Source organism: Macaca mulatta, chromosome 4 (assembly GCF_049350105.2).
Source record: "Macaca mulatta isolate MMU2019108-1 chromosome 4, T2T-MMU8v2.0, whole genome shotgun sequence".
NCBI classification, from domain to species: domain Eukaryota; kingdom Metazoa; phylum Chordata; class Mammalia; order Primates; family Cercopithecidae; genus Macaca; species Macaca mulatta.
The window spans coordinates 151,627,366-151,644,459 of NC_133409.1; the positions used below are offsets into that span (position 1 = coordinate 151,627,366).

The 17,094-nt window shown below is 44.7% G+C and overlaps 1 pseudogene across 1 annotated transcript; it reads left to right on the top strand.

Moving 5' to 3' along the window:
• Nucleotides 1-6,712: 6,712 nt before the first annotated feature.
• On the top strand, nt 6,713-8,527 carry LOC720162 (saoe class I histocompatibility antigen, A alpha chain-like; annotated as a pseudogene). The gene is made up of 3 exons (XR_013416660.1): nt 6,713-7,288; nt 7,421-7,690; nt 8,338-8,527. The product of XR_013416660.1 is annotated as a saoe class I histocompatibility antigen, A alpha chain-like (transcript).
• The last annotated feature ends 8,567 nt before the right edge of the window (nt 8,528-17,094 follow it).

The following is a 17,094-nucleotide window of genomic DNA, read 5'->3' on the forward strand; positions in this document are numbered from 1 at the left end:
CCCAGCTATCCCATTCCTGGATATATACCCAGAGGATTATAAATCATGCTGCTATAAAGACACATGCCCGTGTATGTTTATTGCAGCACTATAGCAAAGACTTGGAACCAACCCAAATGTCCATCAATGATAGACTGGATTAAGAAAATGTGGCATATATACACCATGGAATACTATGCAGCCATAAAAAAGATGAGTTCATGTCCTTTGTAGCAACGTGGATGAAGCCTGAAACCATCATTCTGAGCAAACTATTGCAATGACAGAAAACCAAACACTGCATGTTCTCACTCATAGGTGGGAAGTAAACAATGAGAACACTTGGACACAAGATGGAGAACAGCACACACTGGGGCCTGTTGTGGGATGGAGGGATGGGAGAGGGATAGCATTAGGAGAAATACCTAATGTAAATGATGAGTTAATGGGTGCAGCAAACCAACACGGCACATGCGTACATATGTAACCAACCTGCACGTTGTGCCCATGTACCCTAGAACTTAAAGTATAATTTTAAAAAAATGTGAGAGAAAAGAATACCAAAATTCATTGCAAGGATCCTTAACAAGAACTACTTACATTGGAAGCAAACCACAGAGAATTGTAAGGAGCCATGTGACAGAGAGGACCAGGATGCCATGAAAATGACCTTGGCTAAAAATAGGTCATTTAACCCTTGGCTCACTGGCATCTCTCCAGATTTTCAATTATACAATGTTCAATCTGCTGTGCAAGGTAATTCTATCTTGCAAAGGATTTGATGTTACATTCTACCACACATAAAACGGAATTAAACTTTTACGGAATTGGAAATGCACATCATTGATCAAAATAAATCAAACATGAAAAGAGTAGGAAGGAATAACCAGTGATGGAATAGCAAATGTGAATGGAAAACAGAATAGGACTGCTAAAAAGACAAAAAAACTTCAGAAGCACATAATAGCTGTGTTATTTAAAAATCATAGTGGTCTCCAAATGACTTCTATCACATCTCATTCAATACCAGAGCAAAAGATGTTAAGTTTATTATGGAATTCCCACCAAATAGCTAGTTTTTGAAAAAACCTTGTTTCTCAATTTGAGCTAACCATTTAGGCTACTGCTTCAAACCAAAGTTACTGGCATCATGCTAAGCTAGATGTGTTGACTGAAGTATGAGATTCACACTTTTGTAAATGAAAAGCAATTTGATTAGGCAATGTTTTTCTAAGTGAAAGCAAGTTTACTGAGAATTAAAGAAACAAAAGAAAGGCTACTCCATATAGCAGAGTTTTTTGTTTTTTAAGTGTAGGCAAATATTTAGTGAAGATGATATTTCAATAAGAAAACTGGCGCTTGGGACATGCTTCCACTAAATTTGAGACATCTTAGAACAAAGTTTTATTTTTGAGGCATTATTTTTATGGGATTGAAGTCTTGGAACTATTTGATCTAGTTACTCTATGTTCTCAACTGTGTTAACTCATTGAAAACAACATTGTTATTAAAGGTATTCACAAGAAAAATTCAGAGATACTGTTGCATCTCCTTTCTCTGTTTCAAACTGTTTTCTCGTAAGCACCCAAGGCTCTGTGATGTCTCAAACATTTAATCATGAATTTTAAAAGAGAAGCTTATTATGGAATTAGAAAAAAACTATTTTAAAATTCATATGGATCCAATAAGAGCTCATATAGCCAAAAGAATATTAAGCAAAAAGAACAAAGCTGGAGGCATCATACTATGCCACTTAAAACTATACTATAAGGCTACAGTAAACAGAACAGCATGATACTGGTACAAAAACAGGCACATAGACCAATGGAACAGAATAGAGAACTCACAAAAAAAGACTGCACATCTACAACCATCTGATCTTCAACAAACCTGACAAAACAAGCAATGGGGAAAGGATTCCCTATTTAGTAAATGGTGATGGGAGAACTGGCTAACCATATGCAGAAAATTGAAACTGGACCCCGTCCTTACACCTTACACAAAAATTAACTCAATATAGATTAAAGACTTAAATGTAAAACGCAAAACTATAAAAAACCCTGAAAGAAAATGTAGGCAATACCATTCAGGACACAGGCATGGGCAAAGATTTTATGAAGAAATCGCCAAAAGCATCTGGCACAAAAGCAAAAATGGGCAAGTGGGATCTAATTAAACAAAAGAGCTTCTGCACAGAAAAAGAAACTGTCATCAGAGCAAACAGACACCCTACAGAATGGGAGAAAATTTTTGCAATCTATCTATCTTACAAAGTTCTAATATTCAGAATCTACAAAGAACTTAAGCAAATTTGCATGAAAAAAACTTCATTCAAAAGTGGACAAAGGAGATGAAGAGACATTTCACAAAATAAGACATACATGTGGCCAAAAAAATATGAAAAAAACTCAACATCACTGATTACAGAAATGCAAATCAAAACCACAAATGAGATACTATCTAATGCCAGTCAGAATGGCAATTATTTAAAAGTAAATAAACACCAGATGTGGCGAGGTTGTGGAGGAATAGGAAGGCTTTTACACTGTTAGTGGAAATGTAAATTGGTTTAACCATTGTGGAAGACAATTTGGTGATTCCTCAAAGATTTAGAACCAGAAACACCATTTCACCCAGCAATCCCATTACAGGGTATATAACCAAAGGAGAATAAACGATTCTATTATAAAGATACATGCATGTGTATGTTCATTGCAGCACTATTCACAATAGCAAAGACATGAAATCAACCCAAATGCCCATCAATGATGGACTGCATAAAGAAAATATGGTACGTATATACCATGGAATATTATGCAGTCATGAAAAGGAATTAGATTAAGTCCTTTGCAGGGGTATGGATGAAGCCAAAATCCATTATCCTCAGCCAACTAACACAGGAACAGAAAGCCAAACACCACATGTTCTCACTTATAACTGGGAGCTGAGCAATGAGAACACATGGACACAGGGAGAGGAACATCACACACTGGGGCCTGCTGGGGGAGGGCAGTGGTAGGAGGAGCATTAGGAAAAATAGCTAATGCATGCCAGGATTAATACATACGTAATGGGTTGATAGGTGCAGCAAACCACCATAGCACACATTTAGCTATGTAACAAGCCTGCACATCCTGCACATGTACCCTGGAACTTAAATTAAATTAAATTAAATTAAATTAAAAGACAAGCTAAAGGCGTTAATGAAAATAATTAGATTAAAAAAAACTTTGATTTTCAAAATCCTGAAACAAGTGTTTTAATTTTGCTTTAAACATATATTCAAATCCTTTAATACTGTTCCCTTCCAGAGGTGCTGCTTAATTTCCTCTCTTGAGTGTGGCTTGGACTTAATGATGCACTTCTGATATGGTCTGGCTCTGTGTTCCCACCCAATTCTCATCTTGAATTGTCATGCAAATTGTAATCCCTGTGCATTGGGGGAGGGGCCTCATGGGAGATGATTGGATCATGGGTATGGTACCTCCATGCTGTTCTTATGATACTGAGAGAATTCTCATGAGATCTGATGGTTTCATGAAGGGCTTTTCCCCATTTCGATCTGCATTCCTCTCTCCTGCCACCACATGAAGAAGGACGTGTTTGCTTCCACTTCTGCCATGGTTGTAAGTTTCATGGGGCAGCCTCCTCAGCCTTGCAGAACTGTGAGTCAATTAAACCTCTTTCCTTTATAAATTACCCAGTCTCAGGTATTTCTTTATAGCAGTGTGAGAACGAACAAATACAACCTCAAACTGATGGAGTAATGCTGACATAATAGTTTGTGACTCTGGGTGTAGAACATAAAACTCACTGCAGGCTCCCCCTTCTCTCTCAAGGTCTCTGGGATCATGAGCTCTGGGGGAAGCCACCTGCTGTGCAATAAGCAGCCCTGAGGCCTGAGTCAAGGTCCATGTGGCTGAGAACTGAGGCCTTCTGCGAACAGACAGCAAGGAACTAGGCCTTTTCCACAGCCATGTGACTGATTCATGTTTCATGTGAATCCTCAGCCCCAGTGAAGCCCTCAGATGATGCAGGCCTAGGCTGACAACTGGACTGCAACCTTGTGAGAGGCCCCGAGCCAGAAGCGCTCAGGGAAACCTCTCCTGGATCCCTGACCATCAGAAACTGTGGGAGATGATGAATATTTGCTGTTTTGAGCTGCTAAGTTTTACATAATTTGTTATGCAATAGTAAATAACTAACACATTTTCACAAAAGAGAATCTATTATTACATATTAGTTTGCATTTGCTCTAAATTTATCATTATTATTATTTTTTTTTTTTTTTGAGACAGAGTCTCGCTCTGTCGCCCAGGCTGGAGTGCGGTGGCCGGATCTCAGCTCACTGCAAGCTCCGCCTCCCAGGTTTACGCCATTCTCCTGCCTCAGCCTCCCGAGTAGCTGGGACTACAGGTGCACGCCACCTCGCCCAGCTAGTTTTTTGTATTTTTTTTAGTAGGGGCGGGGTTTCACCGGGTTAGCCAGGATGGTCTCGATCTCCTGACCTCGTGATCCACCCGTCTCGGCCTCCCAAAGTGCTGGAATTACAGGCTTGAGCCACCATGCCCGGCCTCATTATTATTAATATTATTGTTATTTATACAGGGTCTCACTCTGTCACCCAGGCCGGAGTGCAGTGGCATGATCACCATGCACTGCTGTGTCGACCTCCTGGGCTCAAGGGACCCTCTGATCTCAGCATCCTGAGTAACTGGGACTACAGGCATGAAGCCCACGCCTGGCTAATTTTCTAAATTTTTTTGTAGGGATGGGGGTTTCTCCTTGTTGCCCAGGCTGATCTTCAACTTCTGGAGTCAACAAATTTGCCTTCCTCTGCCTTCCACGGTGCTAGAATCACAGGCGTGAGCCACCACACCTGGCCTAAATTAATTATAAGACATTAAACATGTAACTTAGTTTTAAAAGGTAAGAAGAATGTCCATGGGTGAAGAGGATGCATTTTATTACCATTCACAATGATCACTTTACTTGAACTTCAATTTCCAACTGTGTCCCAATTAAACACGAAAGGAAGATCCAATCCTTGCTGGGCTGAACTATGATGGCCCCCAACAACCAGCTCCTGGTCATTCACCTTCCTCCAGTTATTCAACCAACTCTAATGTAGGTGCTGCTATGAAGGGATTTAGCAGATATAATTAAGGGCCTCAATTAGTTGACTTTAGACTGGGTTTCTCCTGCTTGGACTGTCCTAATCAGGTGAGTCCTTGAAAGGACTGGGTTCTTCCTGAGCTTATAGAAATACAGTGTGAGAGGAATTCAGCGTGAGGGGTTTCCTCCACCGTGGGCTTTGAAAATGAAGAGGCTGTGTAAGAAAGAACGCTGTTGGGCACCAGGAATTGAGCACTGCCCTCCCTGTTCTCTATATTGACAGCCAGCAAGGAACAGGAACCTCAGTCTTACAACTGCCAGAAACTTCATTCTGCCACCTCTGTATAAGCCTGAAGGAGGATTCAAAATGAAAACACAGCTTTTGAAAGCCCAGAACAGAGATTCTCTCCACATTTTGCCCAGATTTCTGACCAAGGACCTATAAGCAGATAAATGGGTGTTGTTTTGCTGGTTGTGGTAGTGCATGAATGAATTGATGAATTGATATGCACACTAGTTACATAAAATAAAATCTTTCTGAACTTTTTCAGTATTTTACATTTTATAATTTTCTGTGATGCAATTTAATACACTCATATTTCATTCATTCAGTCAACAAAAATTAATTTAATCCCTATGATGAACCAGGTGTACCCTCATATGCTCACGTGCCTGACATTCCAGAAGCTTCACAAGACCAAGGTGGAGCCACTGGAATGTTTTAGGTGGAGAAATGGCACACTGTGACTCACAGGAGCAGGACCACTGTGGAGAGAACAGTCACGCAGCAGGTCATGGGACAGTGCTAGAGCCACAATTCGGGAGTGACAGGGTGGTGGGGACTAAGGGGAGAGGAGGGCCTGAGGGATGAGAGGGATGGAGGGAAGGGCTGGAGAAGCAGGAGGTGAGGAAATGGAGCAGGGGGACTGAATTTGAAAGCAGCAGAATTCTTAGGTTTAAACACTTGTTTAATAGATTTTTAATACATCCATCTACAGAGCCTCACTGGGTGTTCTTTGCAGTTGACCTTTAATACCTTATGTGGGTCTGTCCGAAAACTAATTGTTTTTACGTTAATCAGATTTAAAAAATACTAAGTGTTCCTATAAAATATACACAACACTTAGATGTGGATACTTCCTAAAAACAGGCAGTGCATGAGCACTAGTGAGGGGCACTGTGACTGCATTGAGTGCTTGCCACTGTGAGGTGAATAAAGTCTGTACTGGCTCCTGGTTGCAACATAAAATAACACAGTGGCTATCTTGTATTAGGAGATGTCCTGGACTCACAAAGAAACACAGGGCTATGGAATGAAGGTAAATATAAAATACTACAAGCGGGAGTCACAGATACATCGTCTGTGAAAGTGAAACTTAGGAGCTTTGTGAGTCCTGTTGTACTGCTTTTAGACACATTTATATGTCAAGGGACCAAAGTCACATTTTCTACCGATTAGATCCTGATCATTCAGGGATTACCAAGATTCTGCTACCCACTGTAGTTAATAAACAAAAAGCAAACTGGTCTCTGTTCTATCTCATGCACTCAGGCGCAACTTTTCCAGATTTAAAGAAAAAGAAAAAAAAAGCCCTGTCTCTACACCTCCATCCCCAGGGCAAGCTCACTCTCCGGCACCAAGCTCTCTGGGGTGATTTTTCTTCTAGAAGAGTCCACTGGGACAGGTAAGGAGTAGGAGGCAGGGAGTCCAGTTCTGGGACGGGGAGTCCGTGATGAAAAGTGAAGAGAGAGGGACGGGGCCCATGCCGTGTGTTTCTCCCTGGTTTCTCAGACAGCTCCTGGGCCAAGACTCAGGGAAACATTGAGACAGAGCGCTTGGCACAGGAGTAGAGGGGTCAGGGCTAAGTCCCAGAGCCCCAGGCATGGCTCTCAGAATCTCAGGCTCAGAAAGCGTGTGGGGACTGAGGAGGCCCAGCGTTGGGGATTCCCCATCTCCGAAGGGTTTCTCTCCTCCCTCTCTCAACCTGCGTCTGGTCCTTCTTCCTGGATACTCACCGGGCGGCCCCAGTTGTCACTCCCATTGAGTGTCGGGTTTCTAGAGTTCCCGGTTCTAAAGTTCCCACGCACCCACCAGGACTCCGATTCTCCCCAGTCGCCAAGGATGGGGTCATGGCACCCCGGACCCTCCTTCTGCTGCTCTCGGGAGCCCTGGTCCTGACCCAGACCTGTGCCGGTGAGTGCGGGGTCGGGAGGGAAACAGCTTCTGTGGGGAGTAGCTAGGGGTCTGCCGGGTGGGGGCGCAGGAACCCGGTTGCGGTGCCGGGAGGAGGGTCGGGAGGGTCTCAGCGCCCCCCCTCGTCCACAGGCTTCCACTCCTTGAGGTATTTCCACACCGCCACGTCCCGGCCCGGCCGCGGGGTGCCCCCGCTTCATCTCCATGGGCTAAGTGGACGACACGCAGTTCGTGCGGTTGGACAGCGACGCCGCGAGTCCTAGGATGGAGCCGCGGGCGCCGTGGATGGAGCAGGAGGGGCCGGAATATTGGGAGGAGAAGACAGGGACCGCCAAGACCAACGCACAGTTTACCGAATGAACCTGCGGACCCTGAGCGGCTACTAGAACCAGAGCGAGGCCTGTGAGTGACACCGGCCGGGGGCGCAGGGCACTACCCCTCCACATCCCCCACGGACAGTCCGGGTCTCCCCGAGTCTTCGGGTCCGAGATCCACCCCGAGGCCGCGGGACCCGGAGACCCTTGACCGGGGAGAAGCCTAGGAGCCGTTACCCGGTTTCATTTTCAGTTTAGGCCAAAATCCCGCAGGTTGGTCGGGGCGGGGACGGGGCTCGGTGGGCGGGGCTGACCGCGGGCGCAGGGCCAGGGTCTCACACCATCTAGAGGATGCCTGGCTGCGACAAGGGGTCCGAGGGGCGCCTTCTCCGGGAGTATCACCAGCTCGCCTACAAAGGCAGGGATTACGTCGCCCTGAACCAGGACCTGTGCTCCTTGACCGCCGCAGACACGGCGGCTCAGATCACCCAGCTCAAGTGGGAAGCTGCCGGCGAGGCGGAGGTTCATCCTCACAGGGGTAGGTACCTATTCGATGTGGTGTGTTTTCCTCTCTACTCTCAGACCCTCAGCCAGTATCACTATTGGCATTCCTGATCCACTGGCTCAGAATTTCAGTACATTATCTGCCCGCGGGACACACCTCAGAGGGAAAGGGATGAAGCGTGGGCCATGACCAAGGCATCTCCTGGTCATATCACCACCTGCACCTCCCAGGGGCTGCCAGCCACACCGAGTCATGGACAGGTCTCCACAGACATAACTTAGTACCAGCTTGGATGAAACCCTCTGAGGAACGGGGACCATCTTTCAGGATGTGCTGCGCGTATTAAATCAAAGACGTCTGTATGGTGCTGTGTTTACAGAAGGAAGAACACGTGGGTCCAAAAACCAAGAAGTTGAAACAGGTGTGGCTCCATGTCTCATCCCTTCTATTCACCCTCAGGGTGATTTTGCACTTCTCCTCTCCAATATCGGGGCTCTGCAGGGGAGGAGGTCCTGGTTTCCCAAAGGGGGCACCCTGGCAAGGAGACAAATGAGAGTCCATGGAACTACACATTATGGGTGCCCCCAGGGATGTTTGAGTAGTATGTGTCCAGACACAAGCAGGTGAGAAGAGAAGGAGGCAGGGCTGCTATCACACAAGGAAGGCAGAAGTGTGTGTGGAAATAAGAGATCCACTTGGAGGCCTTATGGTTCCCCTTGTCCTGTTGTAAGTGTGAGCAGAATCATCCAGCAACCCAGCCTGAGAGGGTTTGATATTCAAGAGCCCAGAACCCTCAGGAAGGAAGGATTGAGTGATACACCTAGATAATGTCCCAAGGCTCCGCTCCTGTGCTCTGACATCCTCAGAAGGGTTAGTGCAGAAGCCCTGCTTCCCATGGGCTGTTCCCAGCCAGTGACCGGTCACAGTAGGCACACTAAGGCAGGCCATTACTGGGAGACACGGGACTCCTCTGATGGCCAACGGTGGCTAGAAGACTCCTCCATGGCCTTGCTCAACCCTTCTTAGATTGCCTGTGCTCTAGGATGCGTCGAACAAACCTTCTCTCCTTCTGTCCAGCACTTGGGGGTCACACTCGCATTGTGGTCTGCTGCCTTTTCCAGGGATTTCTGGCTCGCTTCCCATATTCCCTTACAGGTGTATCCCCTCATAAAATGCCACAGACTTGAAGCTCATCTGGGCATCTGCTCCTTGAAAGACTTAGACTAAAAATTATTTCCATCTGCACATCAATAACTTCTACTTATTTCAACTTGTAAAATCCTTCTCTTTGTCCAACTTCTGCCACCCCCATAGAATCTATTTTACTTGTGTTTGTAGTACCTCTTTGAGTTAACGGATATTTGTTCTATTAAGCTACTAAATTTTGAGGTAGTTTGTGACACAGCACTTGAGAACTATTAAGGCTTTCTTTTTTTTTTTTTTTTTTTCTTGAGATGGAGTCTCGCTCTGTTGCCCAGGCTGGAGTTCAGTGGCTCAATCTCGGTTCACTGCAAGCTCCGCCTCCCGGGTTCACGCCATTCTCCTGCCTCCCGAGTAGCTGGGACTACAGGCGCCCGCCACTACGCTGGGCTAATTTTTTGTATTTTTAGTAGAGACAGGGTTTCACCATGTTAGCCAGGATGGTCTCGATCTCCTGACCTCGTGATCCGCCCTTCTTGGCCTCCCAAAGTGCTGGGATTACAGGCGTGAGCTACCGCGCCTGGCCAAGGCTTTCTTAAGTTTCCATTATTCCATGGATATTATCTACACATCTTTTAATACCTTGCATTTTAATAACATTAGCCATATTTGCCGTTTCCAACCCTTTCCTCCTATTCTTTTTTGAACATTTTTATTTTGTCTTTCTCTGTCCTTCCTTCCTTCTTTCCTCCTTTCCTCCCTCAGAGCTTTCTCCCTCCATTTTTTTCATAAAACCTAAGTGTTTAGGCTAAAAGGAAGCATCACTTGAACCTAATGCTAAAAGTATAATGCCATAATTTATAATATAAAAGTAAAGAAAAGGAAGTTATTAATTGAATATGAAGAAAACGTCTAGGGTGATTCTGCAGCCAAGACAGTGGCTTTTAATATTTAATCTCCTACTTCAACTGAATGTTTTCAGGACACGCGAGCAACATGAGCTCTTACCCATTCTTGGTACAAGCACTTGAGAAATCAAATTAGCCTTTTCTAGTCTGATTAATGTCCATACACCATATAATCCCACTGTCTGCCTCCTGATCATACACTCTGGGGACATTCTTGGCTATGTGTCCAGGAGACGTGTAAAATGGAATGTCTTATAAATCTACAATAATCCAGACAGTGTGAAAGTGAAAGACACAGAGATCAATGAACAGAAGTGAGAATCTAGAAAGACATTCTTACATTTTTTGTCAATTGATCGTCAATAAAGTTGCATAGGTAATACGAAGTGACACTTACCACCACATAAAATATAAGCTTGTCTAAAACACCAAAAGCAATGGAAACAAAAGCCAAATTAGACAAATGGGATCTAATTAAACTAAAGAGCTTCTGCACAGCAAAAGAAACTACCATCAGAGTGAACAGGCAACAGAATGGGAGAAAATTTTTGCAATCTACTCATCTGACAAAGGTCTAATATCCAGAACCTACAAAGAACTCAAACAAATTTACAAGAAAAAAACAAACAACCCCATCAAAAAGGGGCTGGGCAAAGGATATGAACAGACACTTCTCAAAAGAAGACATTTATACAGTGAACAGACACATGAAAAAATGCTCATCATCACTAGACATCAGAGAAACGCAAATCAAAACCACAATGAGATGCCATCTCACACCAATTAGAATGGCAATCATTAAAAAGTCAGGAAACAACAGGTGCTGGAGAGGATGTGGAGGAACACTTTTACGCTGTTGGTGGGACTGTAAATTAGTTCAATCATTGTGGAAGACAGCGTGGTGATTCCTCAAGGACCTAGAACTAGCAATACCATTTGACCCAGCCATCCCATTACTGGGTATATACCCAAAGGATTATAAATCATGCTGCTATAAAGACACATGCACACGTATGTTTATTGCAGTACTATTCACAATAGCAAAGACTTGGAATCAACCCAAATGTCCATCAGTGACAGACTGGATTAAGAATATGTGGCACATATACACCATGGAATACTATACAGCCATAAAAAAGGATGAGTTTGTGTCTTTTGTAAGGACATGGATGCAGCTGGAAACCATTATTCTCAGCAGACTATTGCAAGAACAGAAAACCAAACACTGCATGTTCTCACTCATAAGTGGGAACTGAACAATGAGATCACTTGAACACAGGAGGGGGAACATCACACACCGAGGCCTATTGTGGGGAGGGGGAAGAGGGGAGGGATAGCATTAGGAGATATACCTAATGTAAATGATGAGTTAATGGGTGCAGCACACCAACATGGCACATGTATACATAGGTAACAAACCTGCACGTTGTGCACATGTACCCTAGAACTTAAAGTATAATAAAAAAAGAAAAAATATATAAGCTCAAACAAATTAGAGACCTAAACAGCTAAAATTTATGAGTTAAAACTATCACATTTCTAAAAGAAAACATAGAAGAAAATTTTTGTGACATTGGGTAGTCAGGCAAAAGATTCTTAGATAAAATACCAAAAACATGATCTACAAATGAAAAAAGAGAGAGAGAGAAATTGGGCTTAGTTAAAATTTAAAACTTAAGTGCTTCAAAAGACATTATTGAGAAAATGAGAAGACAAGCCATACATTGAGGGAAAAATTTTCACAGTTGATCACAAATTACATTTGTGATGAAGAACATGTATCCAGAATATAAGACAAGTTCTTAAACTCAATGTACGAAGACGAGCAACTCAACTAAAAATGAGCAAATCATACAAATATGCACAACTGACTTTTACAAAAGCACAAAAGCAATTCAATGAAGGAAGGAGCGCTTTCCCAATGAATGGTGCTGGAACAACTGGACAACCACAGTGGAAAAAAATAACCTGAGCCCAAACCTCATGCTTTATACAAAAAATAACTCAAAATGAGTCACAAGCTTTAATGTAAAACACAGAGTTAAAATGGCAAACATTGAGCCAGGTGTGGTATCACAGGCCTGTACTCTCAGCTACTCGGGAGGCTGAGGTGAGAGGATCCCTTGAACCCAGGAGTTCAAGGCCAGCCTAGGCAAGAATTTTTTTTTCTAAAATAAATAATAAATTTAAAACTTAAAATTACAAACCTTTTAAGAAAAAGTCATCCGAACTAAGACTGGACAAAGAGTTCTTAGACATAACACCAAGAGTATGTTCCATCAAAAAAAAAGTTAACAAATTGGATCTTATCAACACTAAAAACTGTTGCTCTGTGAGAGACCTGTGAAGAGCTAAAAAGACAGGTTACAGAACGAGAGAAGATATTTATAGACAACATATTCTGTAAAGACTGTATTCAGAATATATGGAGAAATTAAAAAACCCAACAGTAAAAATGAAATCCAAATACACAATAGGCAATAAGCAAGACATGAACAGATATTTCACTGAAGAGGATAAACACCAGGCTAATAAGCAGATGAAAAGGGAGTCAACATGATTATCCAATAGGAAAATACAAATTAAAACCACAATGATGAGAATGGCTGCAATACAAAATAAAGGTAGCAACAGATGCTGGCAAGGATGCAGAGAAACTGGGTCACTCTTATATTGCTGCTGGGAATTTTTTTAAAAATGGGACAGCCACTCTGGAAATGAGTATTGCAGTTTTCTTCAAACTGAACATGCAATTTACCTTATGACTAGCAATTGCCCTCCTATGCACTTATTTCAAACACGGGAAATCTTTATGTTCACAAAAATCCTGTGCACAAATACTCTTGCAGCTTTATTCATAATACCCCCAAACAGGAGTTAATGCAACTGCCTTTCAGTGGGTGAGTGAGATCTGCTGTTTGAACTCATAACTGAGTCACACAATTGCCCTTTCTCAAGGCTACCATCCAGCTTCTCTGTGCAATAAGTGTTTTATGCATATTACCCATTTTCTCACAAGGAATATTAAAGACATGTACTCAAGGATCAAACTTTAATGAACATAATTTTTTTACTGCACCATCAAAGACATTCTTAAATGGCAGTGCAGTTTGGAGCCACTGCCTTGGTTCTGCTGAGGTGCTGGGTGTGTTACCGACCTTGGCATTTGCAGCATTAATGGAAAAGTCAACATAATGAAACAGGCAGATGGCATCTTGGTATTTCTGTGAAAACAGGTTTCCCTCCTGAACTCTCTGAAGGCAGCTCAGGGGATACACTTTCAAAATGGCAAAGATCGATTATGGTTCCTAGTGGGACACAACCCCTAGCCTATTCAGATTCAGCTCTCTCTCTCTCTCTCTCTCTCTCTCCCCTCCCCTCTCTTTTCCCTCATTCTTCCAACTTATAATTGTATAAATTTTCAAATGTGCAAATAAGCTGAAAGAATGGTGCAGTAAAATTCAAGTTACCACTCTGCCATATTTGGTTAATATCTCTTCATATACATAAAAGCAGAGTGTGAAGTGATGGATCACAGAGACCCAGAAGGGTAAGGGTGGTTGGCATTGGGTGTATAATAGAGGGATTTCTTGGTGAGTACAATGTGCTTGTCTCCAGTGCTGGATGCTCTGAAGGCCCTGACTTTACCACAACCTATATAGCAATATAGCAAAATTGCACTTGTCCCCATGAATATATATGAATTAAAAAAATTAAAAATAACATAACATGTCTCTTTATAGATACAGGTAGACATGTTTGTATAGCATGTGTGTGAATGTGTGTGTGTGTCTGTGTAGAGAGCAGCACAAGTTAAGAGATTAAGATTTTGTGACTGAACCATTCCAAAGTAACTTAAACATAAAACATACATGGATAAATGTGTCTGTGACAACAAACCTGAATACAAACATGAAAGAATATGTCTATAAACACATCTCTGGATAGATAGCTTATGAACGAATTCCCTACGCCAGCTCCCTTACTGGTTACCCTGTGAACACAGGCAGGCAGGAAACAGGACCCAACTAGGTTCCCTCATCCTTCTCTTGCTTCCAGGCAGGTCCTGCATCCACTCCTGCTGCACAGGGGGCTCCCATCCCTGCCTTGGTCTGTTTCACAGGTGCTCCCCTAACTTTCTCTGTCACCACTGCTTTACCTGGATGGAGCTGAGGCTGCCCTGACCAAGAACAGCACCACCCACCTGTGCCCCCAAGACCAGGAAGTTAGGAGGAACCACGCAACAGGATCAGGAACTCTCCCACCTCCCCAGTCAGTCTGAACTGATGGCAGGAGATACTGATGCTTGCTTTACTCATCCTCATTCCCAGCTCATTTATTCTTCATTAATTCAGTCCAATCTCCCCAACAGTCACTTCACCCCAGAAGCTGACTGACCTCTAATCTTTGTAATCAGGAAACCACAAAGCACTTTCTGTCACCTCCCTGATATCATCTTCAGCTCTACGTCATCACATGTGAGCTCCAACTCTGCAGGGCAGGTGTCCCCCACAGGGTCAGCCCCTGAACATTGGCCCCAGATGTTCCCCCCATCCCTTCCCAGCCCTTTCGGTGTTGCTGTGAATCTGTCCCTCAATGAGAACTGGTGTGGAGATGTGGGGGAGGAGGGGAGATTTCTTTGTGCTGTGTCAAGTCATCGAGACAGACCTCTCCTTCTCTCCTGAACCTCACACTCTATCCCTTCCCAGACACTTGAAATAAAACGCAGACCGGAAATTTCTATTTAAGAGCTAAATATCTATAGTATAAAATATGAAGACAGAATAGAATGGGGTAATGCAGGAGAGTGTGATAGAGATGACAGGACCTCAAGGTGCCAGGAAAGCTGATCCTGGGCTCCCCACAAGGAGCCATAAGCAGGACACTCACTCATAAAGGTCACCTATAATAATACAATTACTGCATATGTAATATATCAAATATAATAAAATAACAAAAATAATATGGCACAGCTGCAAGCACCTCATATATATTAACCCTTTTCATTCATCCAACCACAAGAAATAAATGCTCATAGTTTCCCCATGTCATGGATGAGGAAACTGAGGCACCAAGAGAGAACGTGCTGCTGAGACATAGGCAAGGAGCTGAATCCAGACCGCCTGGCTGCAGAGTCTAGCTGCCCTCAGTGGAGCCAGCGGACCCAGGAGCTGACACCAGAGACTGAGATCTCAGCTGTGCACTGCCCTGGTGGTCTCCTGTCCCAGCCAGGTGTTGATCTGGGCCTTGTAGGCTCATCAGCTCTGGAGAAAAGAAAGAAACAGTAAATGTTCCACTGGGTGCAGGGCGCTGCTTTTTATTCCCTGAGGACCTCTCCCTCCTCAGTCACTCCAAAATCAGATGCACCCTTTCTCTGAGGGAAGATGATGTCCCCACTTTTTTCTCCCTCCCATGACACTTTTCCCAGCCCCTGCCAGTCCCCTCCCGTGACTCCATCAGCATCAGCACCTGCCCTGTGCCCAGCACCCACCCCGGCAATGAGTGAAAGGACCCCAGGACTCAGGAACAAGACCCAGGAGGAAACTCAGTGCCCTTTCCTCCTCCTCTCACGCCTGACCAGCCCTGACACAGTGGGAGGCCTCCCCAAGAGAGGCCCTGGCCGTGTCTCCATGTCCTCCAGTCCTGGGCTGGGTCACACACACAGTCCTTCTACCCCTCAGACCCCAGGACCTCCTCATCTGCGGAGGCACCTGCACACCAGGGCAGACCCTGCACACTGTGGGTTCTGCCCTCCACCTGCAGCTCAGCGTTCCTCCCCTCCCAGCTCTGAGCACACAGCTCCTAACTGGAGATCCCATCAGGAAGCCCTGGGGCTCACAGGCCCAGCATGGAAATATGTGGCTGCCATGGAGTCTGCACCTGACCTGATGCTGGTGATTCCCTTGCTCAAGGAGGCCCAGCCTCCCCTCCCCATAACCTGCATATGGGCTGTGCTTGTTCCTGCCTGTCCACTCACCCCTGGAAATGCAGCTCCACCCCAGGGCTGCTGCTTAGTGGGGTTGCAAGCCCTTCCTGTCCCGTTCCTAACACGGCTTCCACCCAGGCCACTGCCATTGCTGCCCACAGGGGATCTTCTCCTTCTCCTTGTGGAGTAGGGGGTTTCTTCAGACCCCTCAGCCTGAGGCTGCCTCTATGCACCCTCTGCACCTGGGGACTGCCACTGCCACAGGCACCATCTCCCACATGGATCCTCTGAGAAAGGAAGCTCTAAACTTGTGTTCCTGTTCCATTCAACGTCCCTTACAACATCAGTATTGGAGGACATCCTATTAAGATTCTCCAGCTGAAATTATGTTGATGGACATCAACATTTAAAGCAGGAATTTTGAGAAATTAACATGTGATTTTCATGCCCTTTTTCTGGCCATTGTCCCAGTGAAACCATTCCTGCCTACAGGGAACCAGAACTGACAGTCCCTCTACAGGAGCTGCCACAGGTGAGAGCAGGAGCGACCACAGACCTGCACTGCCCGTCCTGTAGGTGCCCCCTGGACGGGGCCCTCTTGAGGCAGGGCAGGGGATGAACCGTCCCATCTGCCCAGGCCTGAGGCGCCGACTGACAGTGCCGTTAGGTTCAAGGATGAGTCACCACCACCTCACTGACCAGACACACAGAAGTGCGGAAATGGCAGAAACACTTGGGTCTCCGGGACACCCCAGACTCTCACTGTGCCCTGCACTGTCTCTGTCTTTGCAGAAACTGAAAACTTTCTGCTGCTCTTTTCCTCTCCCCTCAAACAACCTGGCTCTGGGGGAAATGATTCTGACTGTCTCTTATTTTAAACTTACCAGGCCATGACTATGTTAAGAAGAAAAAAATTGGCTCAAAGAGGGCAAGGTGAGGCCACAGAGTACAGAACAAAGCCCAAAAAACAGCCCCCTGGGGACTATGACCCTCGGGGGCTGGAAAAACTAACA